The 17,599-nt window shown below is 47.0% G+C and overlaps 1 protein-coding gene across 4 annotated transcripts in view; it reads left to right on the top strand.

Annotated features, from left to right (window-relative positions):
* The window catches only part of TMEM192 (transmembrane protein 192), a 126,907-nt gene that overhangs the window by 55,152 nt on the left and 54,156 nt on the right, over positions 1 to 17,599 (top strand). Inside the window, exon 5 of one of the 4 annotated variants that reach the window (XR_003859228.1) lies at positions 3,370 to 3,519. The exons of the other annotated variants lie outside the window; for them this stretch is intronic. The gene's annotated coding sequence lies outside the window, so the exon portion shown is untranslated. The remainder of the gene's footprint in view (positions 1 to 3,369; positions 3,520 to 17,599) is intronic. 4 annotated transcript variants of the gene reach the window in all.

Here is a 17,599-nt window from a genome sequence, read left to right as displayed (position 1 = left end):
CAGGCAATTTCTGCAAGTTTTTGGGGGGTCGGAAGGGTGGGGGTGGGGGATGCAATGAAGTAAATTTGAAGGGTTGGGGTGGGTTTCGGGTATCGTTTCGGGGGGGGCAGCCAAAATAAAATCGGCCCGGTCGGCTATATGATACCTAGTACCATGTTTCCCCGAAAATAAGACATCCCTAAAAATAAGCCCTAGCCATTTTTTCGGAAATGATAAAGAATATAAGACCTGTCTTATTATCGGAGAAACACTGTAATAGCCTCATCAACATGCATTTGCATGTGGTGAGTGCTGTTAGTTTCAGAGGGGTTTGGACGTGTGTTTTGGATCTGCTAGACCCCTTATTTTACAAGGGGTAGTGGATGCGCGTCCAGCTGCGGGTTAAACAGTGCGCGTTACTGTATCGTCCTGTAAGAGAGAGAGTTCCGTTTTTGGTGCCACTAGATGATGTCACCCACTTGTAATGGCTAACTCATCCTGCTATATGTGGGGGAAACACCATTTATGGAAAGCCAACTTGCTATTGTAGAAAGAAATGAGGAAATCTTCATGATATAATCTGTATTATCGATAACTACTTTGTACGTTTTTTCCTGGAATCTCTGCTTTTAAAGCTGCTTCCCTCTGGCTGTCCTGTGCCAGGTTTTGTTCCTTAAGGCAGCAGCAGACAACTCTCTACCAGCCTTTCCTTTTAAATGGTGGCTATTAACATAGACTGAAAATGTTTGCATCCTGACCCCCTCTTTCTTTTATCATTCTGGTTTTTGTTTCAAGACAGAGGCCAAACAAGTGTTTGGTTCCTGCCCTTTCCCACAAAGCACCTCAGAGTGCTCCTACTTCTGTGTATTGAGCCCTTGGTTGGACATTTTTGCATTTTTTTTTTTCTGTAATGGAAATTTTATCTGTAGGCAAGTGCTCAAGTACAAGTAGCATCCATCCATATGAAGGCACCTAGCAGATTTCTGTCCCTTTAAATTAAAGCCATTTTTTTTTAATATATATATATGCTTTTAACCTTTTTTTGGCAGATAGAACTTTCTGCAAAAATAAACCACAGAGCTCAATGGTGGGTTGAAACTTGGTAGGAAATCATTGATGCAATGGAGACCTCCAGGACAGTAGCAGTACAGGAGATCCCTGCTAGATATTTTGGGGAAAGTGTGCCATGGTTAATACCTGCGCCTTGTACCCCAGTGCAGTGCTGCTGAACAGAGTCCCGGTTTTGTGAAAGTTTTTAGGAAATCATGACTCACAAACTGTGTCATTCAGGCCATGTCTTCAGAAGAATGGATACAACAGTTCCCCACCCCGAAATGTGTGTGTGAGTCTTTGTACTGACTCTGTGGTGCACGTCCCTCGCAGAGAACCTAAATGTTTTCACGTGGCACTGATGACTCGTCTTGGCATTACACTGCTAGTATTTCCTTAGGGTAAAGGTTTGCTTCGATCAGCTCCGTGCACTATTTTGGCTGACCCTCTGCTTTCTGCCTTCCTTTAAAATTGCTCTTAGCCGCTGTTCAAGAATTACTTGCGGGGTCTCTCCCGAGACGCAGCCCCACTAGCGAAACACGTCTGTGTGGGGGGATTGTATTGATGTGAATATTTAGTCCAATAAATTTGCTCAGCCAGCAGTTTGAGGCTTTCAGTAGTTTTTTGGTTTTTTTTGATAGATCAAAGACCGAACAGGACTTAATTTCTCTTCACACATCTTTGCTCATTTGCAGGCCGATACAGTACAGTGCGCTCCAACGGATGCACATTTTTCCCTTATTCAGTAAGGGGCCGAAAACACGCATCCAACCCGCAGAACCTAATGGTGCTCTCAACATGCAAATGCATGTTGATGGCCCTATTAGGTATTCCCGCGCAACTCACAAAGCAAAATGTGCAGCCAAGCCGCACATTTTGCTTTAAGAAATTAGCGCCTACCCAAAGGTAGGCGCTAATTTCTTTGGGCACTGGGAAAGTGCACAGAAAAGCAGTAAAAACTGCTTTTCTGTGCACCCTCTGACTTAATATCATGGCAATATTAAGTCGGAGGTCCTGAAGGTTAAGAAGAAAAAAAATTTGAAGTCGGCCCACGGCTGTCGGGTCGAAAACCAGACACTCAATTTTGCCGGCGTCTGGTTTCCGAGTCCGTGGTTGTCAGCGGGCTCGAGAACCAATGCCGGCAAAATTGAGCGTCTGCTGTCAAACCCGTTGACAGCCGCCGCTCTGGGCCAAAAGGAGGCGCTAGGGACGCGCTAGTGTCCTAGTGCCTCCTTTTGCCTGTTTCTACCGCCGGGCCTCATTTAAATACAGAATTGCGCGCACAGGCGAGTGGCCTGTGCGCGAGCGCGGACTTTACTGAATCGGCCCGATTGTGTTTCATGTGTGAATGCTTCACTCCACCTTAAGCAGTGTGCATCCTGCAACAAACTATGGCCACTTTTTGCTCCTTCCTCTTTCCTCCCTCCCCCAAGATTTCAAAGTGGCACACCCCTTTCCTGCTTCCTTCCTCTTCAGAGAGCTGTGGTGGCATCTTCCTTTCTCATTCCCACTGATCTCTCTGTCCCCACAAACCCTGTACAGCTCTCCTGGTGCTCCTGTTAGACAATCCAGCCCATACCAATGTGGTACCCGATCTGAAGATTGACCCGCACAGATCTCTTGAGAACAATGCAGCCTCTACAGTAGAAGCAGCCAGAGCCAGCCACAGAAAACTGCCCCTCCCTCCTCTGGGTCTATTTTTGCCTCAGGGGAACCCAAGCTGGCTTCTCTGTGCTGCCTCCTGGTCTACCCATGCCGCTGTGGCTTAGCTTCACTATTGACTGCCCGGCAGCGGTAAGATGCCTGCAGCATGGAACCCAAAACAGGACTAAATGCTGCATTCTGTCTGTGCTTGTGCTCCTGCTCAGCTCTGCTTATGGTGGCTTTGAATCTGCTCGCACCGCGCTCCGCTGTGGCTCTAGCATCTGTGGGTGGCAGCTTTCATTCCTCCACTGCACAGGCTGACCATCAGTGATGCCCTCTCAGGTGTGCTGCCCTGTGCACTTGCACGGTTTGCATATCTGGTAGCATTGGCCCTGCTGATGGGAAGGGCGTCCTAGTGATCATACAGTGGCAATATCTAGCGTCTGGATTTAGGGTTCATGATTGCAGGATTTCTGAAAGAGCTCTAGTACACGGACCCTGACCGAGGACTGTCACTGCAAGTCTGGACTAAGTGAGTCATAAGGGCAGGGGCGGTTCTATGATGAGGCAGGGTGAAGCGGCTGCTTGAGGCAACATCATTTTGGGAGCTGCAGTAAGTGCCTTCCCTCCCCCCGCCCCCCCCAAATAAAAACCCTGCTGACGCGGCCGCCTTATCCTATGTCTTATTCTAAGCAGGGTTTCGCAGGATGACGTGCCGATTCCCGGGCAGCAAAAGGAAGACCCTGCAGCCGAAGAAGAGATCCTGATAGGCTTTCCGGCAGCAATTCCCCTGCAGGCAAAGGAGAGACCTAGTCAGGCCGCTGGCATTTCCTTGAAGCCAAAAAAGTGAGAGATTTCCTCTGTGAATGTGTGAATAACAGTGCCTGTGTGTGTGCGTATGTGTATGTATGAGAGTGAGTGTGCCTTTGTGTGTGTGTGTGTGTGTGTGTGTGTGTGTGAAAGAAAGTGAGAGATTATTGAAGTCAGTGGTAGACAGTAAGAGAGTGCCTGTGTGTGTTGAGAGCAGTAGCTCTGTTACTAATTTCATTATCGAGGTTGTGCAGTGCAGTCAGCCCTGAAACAGGTTACGCAAAATGCTGGCCAAGTCTGTGACCATTGTGAACATAATTTCAGTTTTGCATAGTGATTAGCTTAAAGAATTGAATACACTTCTAAAATAAGTTTTTTTAGATTAATTTTAAAAAAATGGTTATGAAATGTGTTCTAATTAAAATGCTTTTGGAGGTTTTTAGTGCAATGATTACAAAGATCTTAATACTCTAACTGCTCGTCAGTAATGGCATGTTTAAACATTTTGAGGTCTTTTTCCTCCATTGTAAACAAAAATTGGATTCAGTTTACTAAGCACTGGTTTAAATTTGTATAGTGAAGAGTTTTCTGGTGTATGTGAGTGAGGGCCTGTGCGTGTGTGTGTATGCATCTGTGTGAGAAAGCCTGCATGTGTGTGAGACTCTGAGTGAGAGAGAGATTAAAGTTTGTGCATCCTGGAAACAAGATGCTGGGCTTGATGGACCCTTGGTCTGACCCAGTATGGCATATTCTTATGTCCTAATCTACAACAGTCTCAAGGTGAAAGGAAATCTAAATTCCCAGGTATGGAGAATGGGGAATTGTATATTTTATCCTTATTAGTTTGTTATTGGATGTGATGTGTCTGCAGTTTTGAAATATGTTGGTAATTTTTTTAAAAACATTTGTGTGTTTAATTATTGGATGTTCTATTCATCAGCTGATTTGAAATATTTGTGTTGGTATGGTTGATTTATATTTCTTTTCTTTTATTTATTTATTTTACAGATTTTTATATACCGAGGCACGTAGGTAACATCACCTCGGTTTACGTTCAAACATTAATTCAGCATAGTGCTTTACAATGTAACTTAATAACTGAAATAATATAATACCATGTAGAACTTTGTATAAGAAAATAAAAGTCAAAATATGAGTGTCTGTGAATGACACTCATATTGAGGATGAATAGAAGAGGACTCAGTTCATGAATAGTAGGCTTTTTTGAATAACCAGGTTTTAAAGTTTTGTTTAAATTTTTTGTGGCGCAGTTCCTGGCGTAATTCGGAGGGCATGGTGTTCCATATTGTGGATCCAGCAATGATGAATGAACGTTCTTTCGTACAGGAAAGATTGGTCAGATTAGGTGCGGGGATCTTCTTAATTATATTTGATGTTTGCACTGCCTAGAGAATCTGGATTCTTGTGATTTCCAGTTCAGTTTTTGTCAGCATGTTTCTGTTAATATTTATGGCCTCTTTATTCTGTTATTTGAGGAGAGTGAGTCTGTGTTCTGCATGTGTGACTTGAGATCAGATATTCTGCTAGTGCAGTGGTTCTCAACCTTTTTTCTGTCGGGACACACCTGACAGATGGTTCTCACATGCGTGACACACTGACCCATGATCGTCACAGGGCTAGATGTAAATGTACAGTTTGCATCCACGGGAACCCCCCTGATCCACAATAATGGATGTAAAGCAGAATTATGACATTCCCCGTTCAACTCACTCTACAAAAAAGATATTCTGGTTCTGGTGTCATCTCAGTAACAGCAACTCAAACTCCTTCTACTTTCAGGCTCAATAGCCCTACTTATGAAAAGACAGCAGTTTACCACCAATGCATGTCCTCTTGAGAAAACGCAACAAATAAGACTGATAAAACACTTACATGCTAGTAAAATATCTCTGTAACAGACACAGAACCGACCTAACATACTCCCAGGATCTGTAGTAATGCACATAAACTAATCCACACACAGTTACACCTGTATTATGGAATACACTCAAACAGGAGCAACCCTATCTATGAAAAGGCAACACTACAAATATTAAATCAGGCCCTAAAAACCAATACACCTCTTATTAGGAAAACAGAACTAGCAAGCAGCTATAGATCCCCACACAGAAATAATTGTAAAACTATACTAATAAGCAGAATAAATGTCTATGAACAGAATAACATCCAACAATTAAAAACTCATAAAAACTATTAAAAATTCTCCAAACACCAATAAAATATTTCAAAAAAAGCAGACACATCACATAATATTAAATAATTAAAATAGCAGTCAATCAAGAAAAATAAACTTAAAAAGCCACCTTTACTTACCCCCTCCAGCAGCTTTCCTACTCCTCTTCCATGCAGGCTGTAGCACACACCAGAAGCAGCAGTAGTGGCTAAGCTCTATACTCATGGTCCTCTTCCTTAGGGCCCATGTCTCTCACACACACACACACCATACCAGTCATGCCCCCATGACCAGTTTCTGTCTCTCACACACCAATCATCTCCCAGTCTTTGACAAACACACCAGTCACCTTCCTGAACAGTTTCTCTCATGCCATACACACACACACAGGCTTCCTACTCCCGTGTTCCACTTACATATATGGGCTTCTCACTCTCATAATCACTTTCTCTTTCTCACATACACTCACCAGTCTCTCACTCCCATGCTTGTTCTCTCCACATGCACAGGCTTCTCATTCCCATAATCACTTTCTTTCTCTCCCACATACACATACACCAGTCACCTGATCTCTCTCATGCATACACACACAGGCTTCCCACTCCCATGTTCTCTTTCAGATATACAGGCTTCTCACTCCCATGCTGTGTCTCACACACTCCCAGCTTTCTCACTCCCATGCTCACTCTTCACATGTACAGGCTTCTTATTCCCATAATCACTTTCTTTCTCTCTCTCACATACACGCAAACACACACCAGTCACCTGATCTCTCTCATGCATATACACACACACATAGGCTTCCCACTTCCATGTTCTGTCTTACATACACAGGCTTCTCCCTCCCATGCTGTGTCTCTCACACACCCAGGTTCTCATTCCCATGCTCACTCTCTTCACATGCACAGGCTTCTCATTCCCATAATCACTTTCTCTGTTACACACACACACACCCAGTCTCTCTCTCATTTCCATGCTCGCTCTCCACGTGCACAGGCTTCTCATTCCCTGAATCACATTCTCTCTCTCACATTCACATACACACCAGTCACACCGTCACCTTACCAACCAGTCTCTCTCATATACATGCACACACACAGGCTTCCCACTCCCATGCTCTCTCTCACATAATCAGGCTTCTCACTCCCATGCTTTCTTTCACATACACCCCCACAACACCAGGCTTCTTACTCCCATGCTTTCTCACATACCCAGATTTCTCACTTCCATGCTTTCTCTCTCTCTCTCTCTCTCTCTCTCTCTCACACACACACATCCCTGACTGTCTCACACTCTCACATACACATCAGTCATCTCCTTGAGCAGTCACTTTCATTGTCTCTCACATATACACATACATCAGCTCTCTGACCAGTTTCTCTCAATCACACACATACTCTCGATCAAATACATTCTCTCACTTACACACAGGCTCTCAATCACACACATTCTCTCACTTACACACAGGCTGGCTGGCTGCTTCTCTCTCTTTCTGTCACTCACTTCCTCTCCCCCCCCCCCCCCCAGCACAAACGGTAGCTGCTCCTCCAGCCCCCGCAGGCCAAGAAGGAAGAATTCCATCGATCGCGGGAGGCTCATGCTGCTCTCTCCTTTCCCTTCCGCTTTCTCCCCCAGAGCAGGAAGATCAGCTGCCTCTCCTGCTGCCACCGGACTCCTGCTATCTTCGGGCGTCCGAACTTCCTGTCGGGGGGGGTTAGCGGAAGCGCAGCGCACAACGTCCGCTTCCTCCCTCCCCCCCCCAAGCAGGAAGATCGGTGGACCATACGGCCCGATGCCCGAAGATAGCAGGAGGCCGGTGGCAGCAGGAGAGGCAGCTGATCTTCCTGCTTTGGGGGAGAAAGCGGAAGCTGTGCGCGACGCTTCCGCTCCCCCACCCCAAGCAGGAAGATCGACGGACCATACGGCCCGACGCCCGAAGATAGCAGGAGAACGGGTGGCAGCAGGAGAGGCAGCTGATCTTCCTGCATTGGGGGGAGGAAGCGGAAGCTGCACGTGGCGCTTCCGCTCCCCCCCCCCCGAACAGGAAGACCGGTTGGCCATACGGCCGCAGCAGCGCTTCCCCATGTGTGCCGTGATGGCGCGCGAGGCGTGGGTTCTCTTGCGGCACGGCCTTTCTTCTTCCCGCACACCACTTCCTGTTCCGGGTCCGGGGGGGGGAATGCAGGCGCGGGAAGAAGAAAAGGGCAGCCGCGGATGCCACAGCTTTTTTTTTTTTTTGCACCGCTGCCGTTCCTGCTGGGCTTGAACGTGCTGATAGCCCGGTGGCAACGGCAGCAGGGAAGAACGAGCAGCGGGAGGGACCGGGAGCCACGCGACACACCTGCCGGTGCTTGGCGACACACTAGTGTGTCGCGACGCACCGGTTGAGAACCGCTGTGCTAGTGTATACTTTTCTGTGTAGGGATTTACAATAGCCTGACTTGTTCTGTTTTCCTAATAGGAGGTGTATTGGTGTTTAGGGTCTGGTGTAATATCTGTAGTGTTGCTTTTTTATAGGTAGGTTTGTTACAGTATGAAAGGCTTAGTAAATTTATTTCTTTAAAAAAATGTGTAGTCCGCATGTATCCTATGTTCACGTGGATATTGTAATTGTAGTTCAGTTATTCATGGCTTTCTGTTAAGTCCACACCCTATGTATTTTGTGATTAGGCCTAACATATGAGATCCAAGTGTCTTTTTTTGCAGTGCATGTAACTATACATATTGAAGTGATATTTTTACTTTAGAAAAATGTACTTTGAATGTCCCTTTTTCATATAAAATCTCCTATTTAAGTTTGGAGAAGCTGATAATGAGAAATTTTAAAATGAAAAAAAAAAGTATAATTTTTAATTGTGTGGGGAGGGAAGGGAGACAAAAGGCTATAAGGTTCGTCTAGACTAGAGTGTCTAATACCCTTTCACCAACCCTAAGAGTAAAGCCTTAGTAAATCAAGACACCAAGATAAGTAATCTGAGGCTTTTCATACAAGTTGTTTAGTAGCTCACTCATGCAGAGACATTGAAGGTGCATGTTTTAGAAAATTTATTTTTAAAAAAGTGGACATTTCAAGCAGAATGACCGCTGCATTTTTAGTGTAGGAATCACAAGCGTTATGATGGTCCCTGCTTTTTTTTTTTTTTTTTTAATTAAATTCATGTATAGGGTTTATCAGCCTATACATGATAAACCCTAATCAGACTCCCACATTCCCAGGGGAAGATGCTGGGGAAGGGTGTCAGGGTTGCCAGCTTCCTAGAAATATTATCACAGACGCTGTATTTGCCGCCACTCTGGGAACACTGCCCTTCCATAACATTACATATCTCCAAAAGGGTCATTCCCAAGAGGGACGCACCCTCCCTGGCTGCCTTGGTGATTGCGCCTACCTCACACCTTTTGGGGGGATGGAATCGTTTCATCCCTCACCTCAGGCAGCAGATTGCCTTGAGCCACCCAGGCATAAGGGAATATACAATAGGTAGCTTGTAGCCCAACAGAAGCTGGATTTGAATGAGCAGGAAGTCCAGAGGAGCAGCAGGAAACAGGGTTGGGGGTTGTAGGAGAAACTACATTCAGCCTCCTATGACCTGGAATATTGGTCTGCCAGTTTTGTTTTTTTGGATCTCCACTGCCCATTTCAAAGATGAGGGGGGAAAAGGAGGATGATGCTTATTAACCAATTATATAGATAAGTTGTGGCGTGGAGAAGTAACCTAGTGGTTAGAGCAGCGGACCGTGAACCAGGGAAACCAGTGTTGAAATCCCACTGCTGCTCCTTGTGATCTTAGACAAGGCACTTTACTTTTTGTTGCCTTAGGTACAGACTTAATAATATGAGCCCTCTGGAGACAAGGGAATATCTACAATACATGAATGTAACCTGCTTTGAAGTGCCTGAAAAGTAGAATTTTCTTAGTATTCAGTCAGATGAATCCAGAACAAGTGGGTAAACTTCAGGGCAGTTATGGAATCAGCTGCTGCCTTCTTGGCAGATGTGGTCTGTGATTTGGTCCGCACTTCAGCCAGAGGGGTGGCTTCGATAGTAGCAGCCAGGCATCAGTTATGGTTGAGAAATTGATCGGCTGTTGCAACCTCCAAGGCTTAACCTCACCAAATTACCCTTTAACAGCTCGCTTTTGTTTGGCAGCGAGTTGGAGAAACTGGCCAGTAAGTGGGGTGGATCTCTGGTTCCTCATTTGCTGGAGGATAAAAAGCAGGCACAGCACTCCTTTACATAAGAGGGCGTGCTAGAGGATCCAAGCGTTTTCGACCCTATAGAAGAGCGACCCTTCAGTAGATCTCAGTTCTTTCGTCCCTGACAACCCAGAAGATGTGCAGGCTTGGGTAGTGGAACCTTACGAGCCTCCCAAGGAAAGTTTACTGACCCACCCCTGGGAACAGGAGAAAGGGGAGATGCCTCTCTTTTATCAGAGGTGGGTCGAGATCATATCTGATCAGTGGGTCCTGGAGGTGATATGAGAAGGATATGCGATGGAGTTTCTCAGTGTTTCTCGGGATGTATTCATTTAATCCTTTCAGATGTACAATATCCAAAGAAAATATCTAATATTGCTCTGGAAAATTGCACATTGATGTGTGTAATATATTTGATCATTTGTCCTTCTGATCTAGTATACATCAGTCAGACTAAGAGAGCCATTATGACAAGACTCATGGAGCATTGCAGCTGTTTGGAATACCCTTAAGCTCCATGCACCTATAATATTACAGTGTGTTGAATTAGCTCATGCTTTTTAAGGCTTGAAATGGACTGTCCTTAAGCAGGTTTATGTTGTCTCCTCTCCATGGTGGTGACCTATTAGGATTTTTAAATTTTCAGGAGCAGTATTGGATATTTTCTTTGGACACTATACATCCGAAGTGAGTAAATGGAAGAGCTTGAATAGCACTTGTCATGATATATTAATTATGTCAGTTTATCATTATGGAACCCGCCTTGTGTAGCTCTCCTAAAGTTTTATTAGTCAGGTCAGTATTTAAAAGCTCATAGTGCATCCTTCTTTTTTTTTTTTTCCTCCTTATAGAATGCATTGAAAATGGAGAGCATGGTAAAAATGGATGGAGAACCGTGGGAAAATTATAGAAGTTGCAAATATGAATGGTTAGATGACACAGTTCCCCCAATGCAGATGCATGTTTGCTATTGAAACATGGACTGTGTTGGGATTTAAGGACTCCAGAAATTAAAAATAAATTGTTTGAGAAAGGAATACTATTGTTGGTATTTTCCATTCTTCCTTCTGGTTTGGGAATTTGATCAAAGTGTATAAAGATTTTTCCATCCAGTTGTTGCGCTGGATGGTGGAGTAAAAGTACAGTCTGCCCTCACCCCACCCCTGTATCATTTGTGTAGTACAAGGTCTGGATGGCTTTCCTTGTATATCAAACTTACAAGTCTTTTCAAGTGCCACCCGACATCCCAGTCAAAATGTCTTCTGTAGTACTAAGCAACAGCTGCCGTGGTGATGTCTTAGGATGCTACCCTAGGAAGGAAAAAAGTCAACACAGGAAAGCACAAGGGTATTTCATAGTGTGTAGCCAGGACTGGATTTAGGCGTTGGCAACATAGGCACATGACACGGGTGCTAAATTCTGAAGGCGCCCAAATACTTGGTCTCCATCTGTTTCTCTCTGACTTACGGTGGTCTTAAATCCGGCTCTGGGTACAGCTCTTCACTGGCCCTGCTTTAAAATCAGGATAACATGGGAGATCACCTTTCACCACCTTCTTCCTTTTCATGGTAGGTGAAACTGTTAGGGTTTTAGTTTATCTTGGATTTCCCTGGTTTGGCTTTGAAATCTCTCTGACTAAATTTTTAGACTGTTGCATCGTTTGGGGTTTTTTTTTTTTTTTGTTGTTTTTTCTTCTCCTTGTATCTTGTTCATTTGCAGATGAAAAGCACTTGCTGTATAAAAGACAGTTTTTACATTGTCTACATCAAAGTGTGTCATTAGTTATTCTAGCACCCTGGATACCAAAAGGATAGGGGAGCGTGGGGGGAGGGTAGTCCCTCTCTTGACCTGTACCCTCCCACGGTTAAAGTGAACAAACAGCATGTTCAGGAATCCGCCTCCCTAAGTCACATGCTTGAAATTTAGTCCAAGTATTGTGCGTGAACGAAAGTACAGATTTTTAACTGAGGAGCTTCACACCTGTTTAAAGACGGGATTAGAATTAAAGGGAGATTCTTTGCACTTTAATGTGTGCAGAGCTGAGCTGTAAGGCAAACTGTTCTTTTGATATATATATATTTTTTTTTTTTGGAGGGGGAGAAGTGCATTGTAAAGGATGAGAGAGATCTAGCACGGAAAGCCACACATGCTGCCTTAATACGTACATCAAACTGTGTGCTAATGACTGAAGTGCTTTGGCTAATCGTGCCCAGAAACAAAAGAGAGTAATACTTGGAGAGCTCTGCTTAATCTGGGTATTAAGTTTCCTCTGTACAGAAGCATTTCTGCCTTATTAGGGACCTTTGTTTTCAGTTTTTATTTTATTTTTCCAGTCAATTTCAATGTTATATATATAAAGATTATAGATATATTTCTATATCCATAAAGATATATATATAGAGAGATATGTAATTTGTAATGGAGGAAGGTACTGTCCACTGCATTTGAGAGATGTACAAACGTTAAAAAGATACTGGTTGTGGGGATGTTGAAGGCTGAAGCGCTACCCTGCTGGCAAGGACCCACAGAACAACTGAGCTTATCTATTTCCTTTATTCTGCCTTACCACTTAAAAGTTAGGGCCAGTGAGGAGCCGATGATAGGCAGTTTCCGGTGTCGTCGCAGTCAAGGAAGTCAGGATCTTCACCTTTCTCGACCCTGGGGAAAAGACTGGGCCGAGCACCAAGGGAAGTCCTGAAAGCATCATCATCGGTCGCCATCGGCACATGGCTCTGAGACTGGTGCAGCATCGTGCCACCACCGAAGCGACCCGGGAGTCTAAGGCATTCACACCAGTTGTTGTGCCGAGCCTCCTCAGATCTCCAAGGATGCTCTGGTAACGCTGCCACCTCCTCCTCCTCCTCCTACATCCATCTTAACTATAGCAGACTTTCAGGAGGAGTTGGACTGCAGGTTTCAGCAGGTGCTGCTCCAAGCCCTGAGGGGTATCAAGCTGCCATCTGCACCAGTCCCCATGCCACTTTCGGAGTCTGTGCCATCTCTCTTGGCGCCCCTGCTAGAGCATCTAGACGTCCTTCTGGGCGTACTTCTGACTCAGCTGGTGCCCGGGGAACCATCTGTTCTCCTGCAGCCACCAATGCCCCTCCGGAAGGATTGCCATTATCAGGTCTTCCGAGGAGGAGGAATCCGTGCGGCCGATGGGGCCCTTAGTGCCATGGCTGGAGTTCCCCGTTCCCGGGCCTTTGCAGATCTCTGTGCCATCGTTGCTCTCTGGGCCGTTTATGTCCTTGATGCCAAAACCGAGAGGCTTGGGCAGGGACCCTCCATGCCGGTCCCCAAGAGATCTTAGCGAGGAGGAGCCCCCGTATGATCCCTGGGGAGATGACACATTGGAGTCTTCATCGGAAAATTCAGACTACCTTCTTTCCGAGCTGCCTCCACCGGATGAGAGGTGTCTGTCTCCCCTGGAAGATTTTTCCTTTGTGGGCTTCGCCCTGGCTATGGCCGAGGCCATCCCATTCCAGCTTCTCACAGAAGAGGTCACAGCACAAAATACTGGAGGTTCTCCAGTTTGATGATGCCCCAAAGAAGAAAGTGCCTTTCCCGGTCCATGAAATCATCAAGGAACTTCTCCTTAGGATCTGTGAGCACCCTGTGTCCATTCCTTCAGTCATTCAGTAGGCGGACACCATTTACCTGGTGCAACAAGTCTTGGACTTTGAGAGGCGCCACCTCCCGCACCAGTCTGTAGTGGTGGAGTCTACCCTCAAGAAAGCGAAGAGCTCTTGCACCCACATCTCTGCCCCGCCACGTCAGGAACACAGGGCTTTAGATGCCCTAGGTAGGAAGGTCTTTCAGGGCACTATGCTCATTGCCCATATTAAATCCTACCAACTGAATATGACCCAATACCACCGGAACCTGTGGAAACAGGTCCAGGAACTGTCGGAGCGCCTGCCCGAGCAGCAGCAGGACGCTTTCATGGCAGTAGGGCAGCAAGGCCTGGAGGCGGGCAAACACGAGGTGCGGTCCACCTACGTTTTTGAAATTGTGTCAAGGGTGGCAGCAGCAGGCATTGGTGCCCGCAGAATGGCCTGGCTTCGTGCCTCAGACATTCAGCTGGAGGTACAGGAGAAGCTGGTGGATCTACCCTGAACAAGGGAGAATCTCTTTGGAGATAACGTTAGGGATGAGGTGGCCCAGTTAAAAGACCACCATGAGACCCTGCAACACTTCTCGGTGAGTACCTCAGATCTGCCATCCTCGATCAGGAGATCCTCATGATAGGGCTCCAGGAAGTCCTTTTACCACCAGAGAAAGTACTGCCTTCCTTCCTTTCGGGCATGCACGCCGTGTGCCAGCTCTCAGGGGTCATTCATGTCAACAGCAGATCCCCAGGCCTCAACCTGTCCCATTATGAGGTTTTGAATGCGGGCAAGGAAGCATGTGCCAGATTGCTATACCCTCTGCCCCCCCACCCCCCCCCCCCACCCGCTTGGGGGCCAGCTACGTCTATTTGCGGAACTCTGGCCCAGCATTACATCGGACCAGTGGGCTCTCACCATCGTTCGCCGAGGGTTCCGGCTGAACTTCAGGGATGTCCGTGCGGACTCTTCCCCCATGTCCATTGTGAGGTCTGTCCTTTCAACAGGAAGTGCTTATGACAGAGCTTTGTGCCCTGCTAATGGCCAGGGTGGTCAAAACCATACCCCACCCCACCTGCCTGTGAGACCGGGGGTTCTACTCTCGGTACTTCCTGATACCAAAGAAAATGGGGCCTGCGCCCTATTCTCGATCTGAGGGCCTTGAACAAGTTTCTTCAAAGAGAAAAGTTCAAGATGGTCTCTTTGGGCACCTTGATTCCACTCCTGCAAAAAGTAGACTGACTCCGCTTCCTTAACCTAAAGGATGCCTATGCCCACATCGAGATCTTCCCCAGCCACAAGAAATATTTCCGCTTTCTAGTGAGCAAAGAGCATTTCCAAAACCATGTGTTACCTGTTGGCCTCGCTTCGACCCCATGGATCTTCACCAAGTGACTGGCGATTGTGGGGAAATACCTGCGCTGGCAGGGAGTGCACGTGTTCCCCTAGCTACACGATTGGTTAATCAGAAGCAACACCTGGCAGGGGGCGCTCTGCTCCCTGATGCTAACAATCTGTGTATTGCAGTCTTTGGGGTTTGTCATCAACTACCCCAAGTCCCATCTGGGCTTTATTGGAGCCAGACTGGACACAGTTCAGGCCAAGGCGTTTCTGCCCCACGACAGAGCACTTGCCCTTTCATCACTGGTGGGTTTGGTCCGCCGCAGTCATCAGGTTTCTGCTCCCCTGTTGCTACATCTTTTGGTCACATAGCTGCATCTGTCCATGTTCCCTATTTGCCTGCTTGTGTATGCACAGTGTTCAATGGACTCTGAGCTCTCAGTGGCTGCAAGCATCCCAGGACCTCAACACACGTCTGCATCACGCAGCCTCTTCAGGCCTCCCTGTCTTGATGGGAAAGTTTCTCCAGTCTGGAGCGGGGACTTCAGTTTCAAGCTCCCCGCGTACCAGATTGTACTAACCACCAAAGCATCCACCCTGGGTGGGGGGGGGGGTCGCATGTGGAAAGCCTCCATATACAGAGTTGATGGATGGCACAGGAAGCTTGCTCTCAGATCAACTTCCTGGATCTCCAAGCAATCTGCTACACTCTGGGCGCTTCAGGATCGTTTGTCCCACCAAGCGGTCCTGATCCAAATGGACAATCGGGTTGCAATGTGGTACATCAACAAACAGGGAGGCATGGGCTCCTTCCTCCTTTGTCAGGAGGCAGTGTAGATATGGTCCTGGGCCCTATTCCAAGGCATGCTGTTGCGAGCGATTTACCTGGCTGGGATGGAAAATGTGGTGGCAGACATCTTGAGTTTGACATTCCGACCATATGCATGGTCGCTGGACTCCTCTGTAGCAGACCAGATCTTCCGCCTGTGGGGAACCCCGGATGTGGATCTCTTTGCCTCCCCTTACAACATCAAAGTAAGCTACTTCTGCTCCCTGTACAGGTGCGACGGGAAGCCAGCCTCGGACGCCTTTTGCGCTACTGGGGCAAGGGTCTTCTGTATGCATATTCTCCACTTCTGCTGGTAATGAAGACTCTCATGAAGCTCCAGCAGGACAAGAGGACCATGATCCTTGTGGCCCCATATTGGCTGAGGCAGGTCTCTGTTTCAATCCTGTAGGACCTGTCTGTCAGAGAGCCCCATCCGTCTGGGGACCTCCCCCAATCTGATCACGCAGGATCGGGGCAGGCTGCACCATCCAAATCTCAGGTCATTGACTTTGACGGCCTGGATGTTGAGAGGCTTGTTCTGCAGTCCCTCTGACCATGTCTCTCAGGTTCTGGTAGCTTCAAGAAAGCCCTCCACCAGGAAGTCTTACAGGCTCAAGTGGAGCAGGTTTTCCATCTGGTTTGGAGGTCATGGCTTGGATCCATTCCCTTGTCCCATGCCGCAGTTCTTAGACTACCTGTTGCACCTCTCAGAGGCAGGCCTGAAGACCAACTCTTATCAGGGTCCACCTGAATGCCATCACTATTTACCATCAAGGTATTGGTGGTACACCCATCTGTGTGCAGCCCATAGTAGGGTGATTTATGCGGGGTTGCTTCAGATGAAGCCCCCCCTCCCTCCCCCCCCCCCATGTGTCATCCTGTTCTGTCCTGGGACCTCAACGTGGTGCTAGCACAGCTCATGCGTGGCCCTTTCGAGCCTGTGTGCTCCTGCAATCTGAGGTACCTAACCTGGAAGGGTCTCTTCCTCGTGGCGGTCATTTCTGCTTCAGGCGTTTGATGTATCTGTCCTACACAAAGTTGTTTCATGATAGGGTGGTCCTACGTACTCACTCTAAGATTCTGCCTAAGGTGGTGACTGATTTTTCATCTTAATCAGGCTATTATTCTGTCCACCTTTTTTCCCTAGACCTCATTCTTACCAAGGCGAACGGGCTCTACACAGTTTGAATTGTAAGAGGGCATTGGCCTTCTATCTTGAACACACTGCAGGCCACAGGCAGTCCATGCTACTCTTCATATCCTTTGACAAGAACAGAATGGGTGTTGCGGTGGGCAAACAAACTCTGTTCAACTGGCTGGCGGATTGCATCTCCTTCTGCTATGTGCAGTCGGACCTTTAGCTTGGAGGCCACAATAAGGCTTACTCAGTGAGAGCCATGGCGGCATCGGTGGCCCATTTACAAACTGTTCCCATTGCCGAAATCTTTAGAGCCGCATCATGGAGTTCCCTATACACATTTGCTGCTCACTACTGCCCTTGACAAAGATGGTCGACATGACAGTAACTTTGGCTAATCTGTCCTTCGTAACCTCTTCCAGCATTAACAACTCAACTCTCCCTGCCTAGGGCTCATTGTTTGGATTCATGCTGTCTCCCTGTGTTGCCAACAGCACCACAGTTATTTTTGTGCATGTTGGCACCTGGTTTGGAGCCTGTTGGTCATAAGCCTTGTACAGGTCCTTGGTGAGGCCTCATCTGGAGTGCTGTGTTCAGTTCAGGAGACCGTATTTCAAAAGGGACAGAGACAGGATGGAGGTTGTCCAGAGAAGGGCAACCAAAATGGTGGCAGGTCTCCATCAAATGACTTATGAGGAGAGGTTGAAGGACCTAGATATGTATACCCTGGTGGAGAGGAGGAGCAGAGGAGATGTGATACAGACCTTCAGATACCTGAGAGGTTTTAATGATGTCCGATCAACAACAAACCT

Source organism: Rhinatrema bivittatum, chromosome 1 (genome assembly GCF_901001135.1).
Source record: "Rhinatrema bivittatum chromosome 1, aRhiBiv1.1, whole genome shotgun sequence".
Classification (NCBI taxonomy): domain Eukaryota; kingdom Metazoa; phylum Chordata; class Amphibia; order Gymnophiona; family Rhinatrematidae; genus Rhinatrema; species Rhinatrema bivittatum.
The sequence above is the reverse complement of the archived record's forward strand: the minus strand, read 5'-3'. Positions and strand labels throughout refer to the sequence as shown.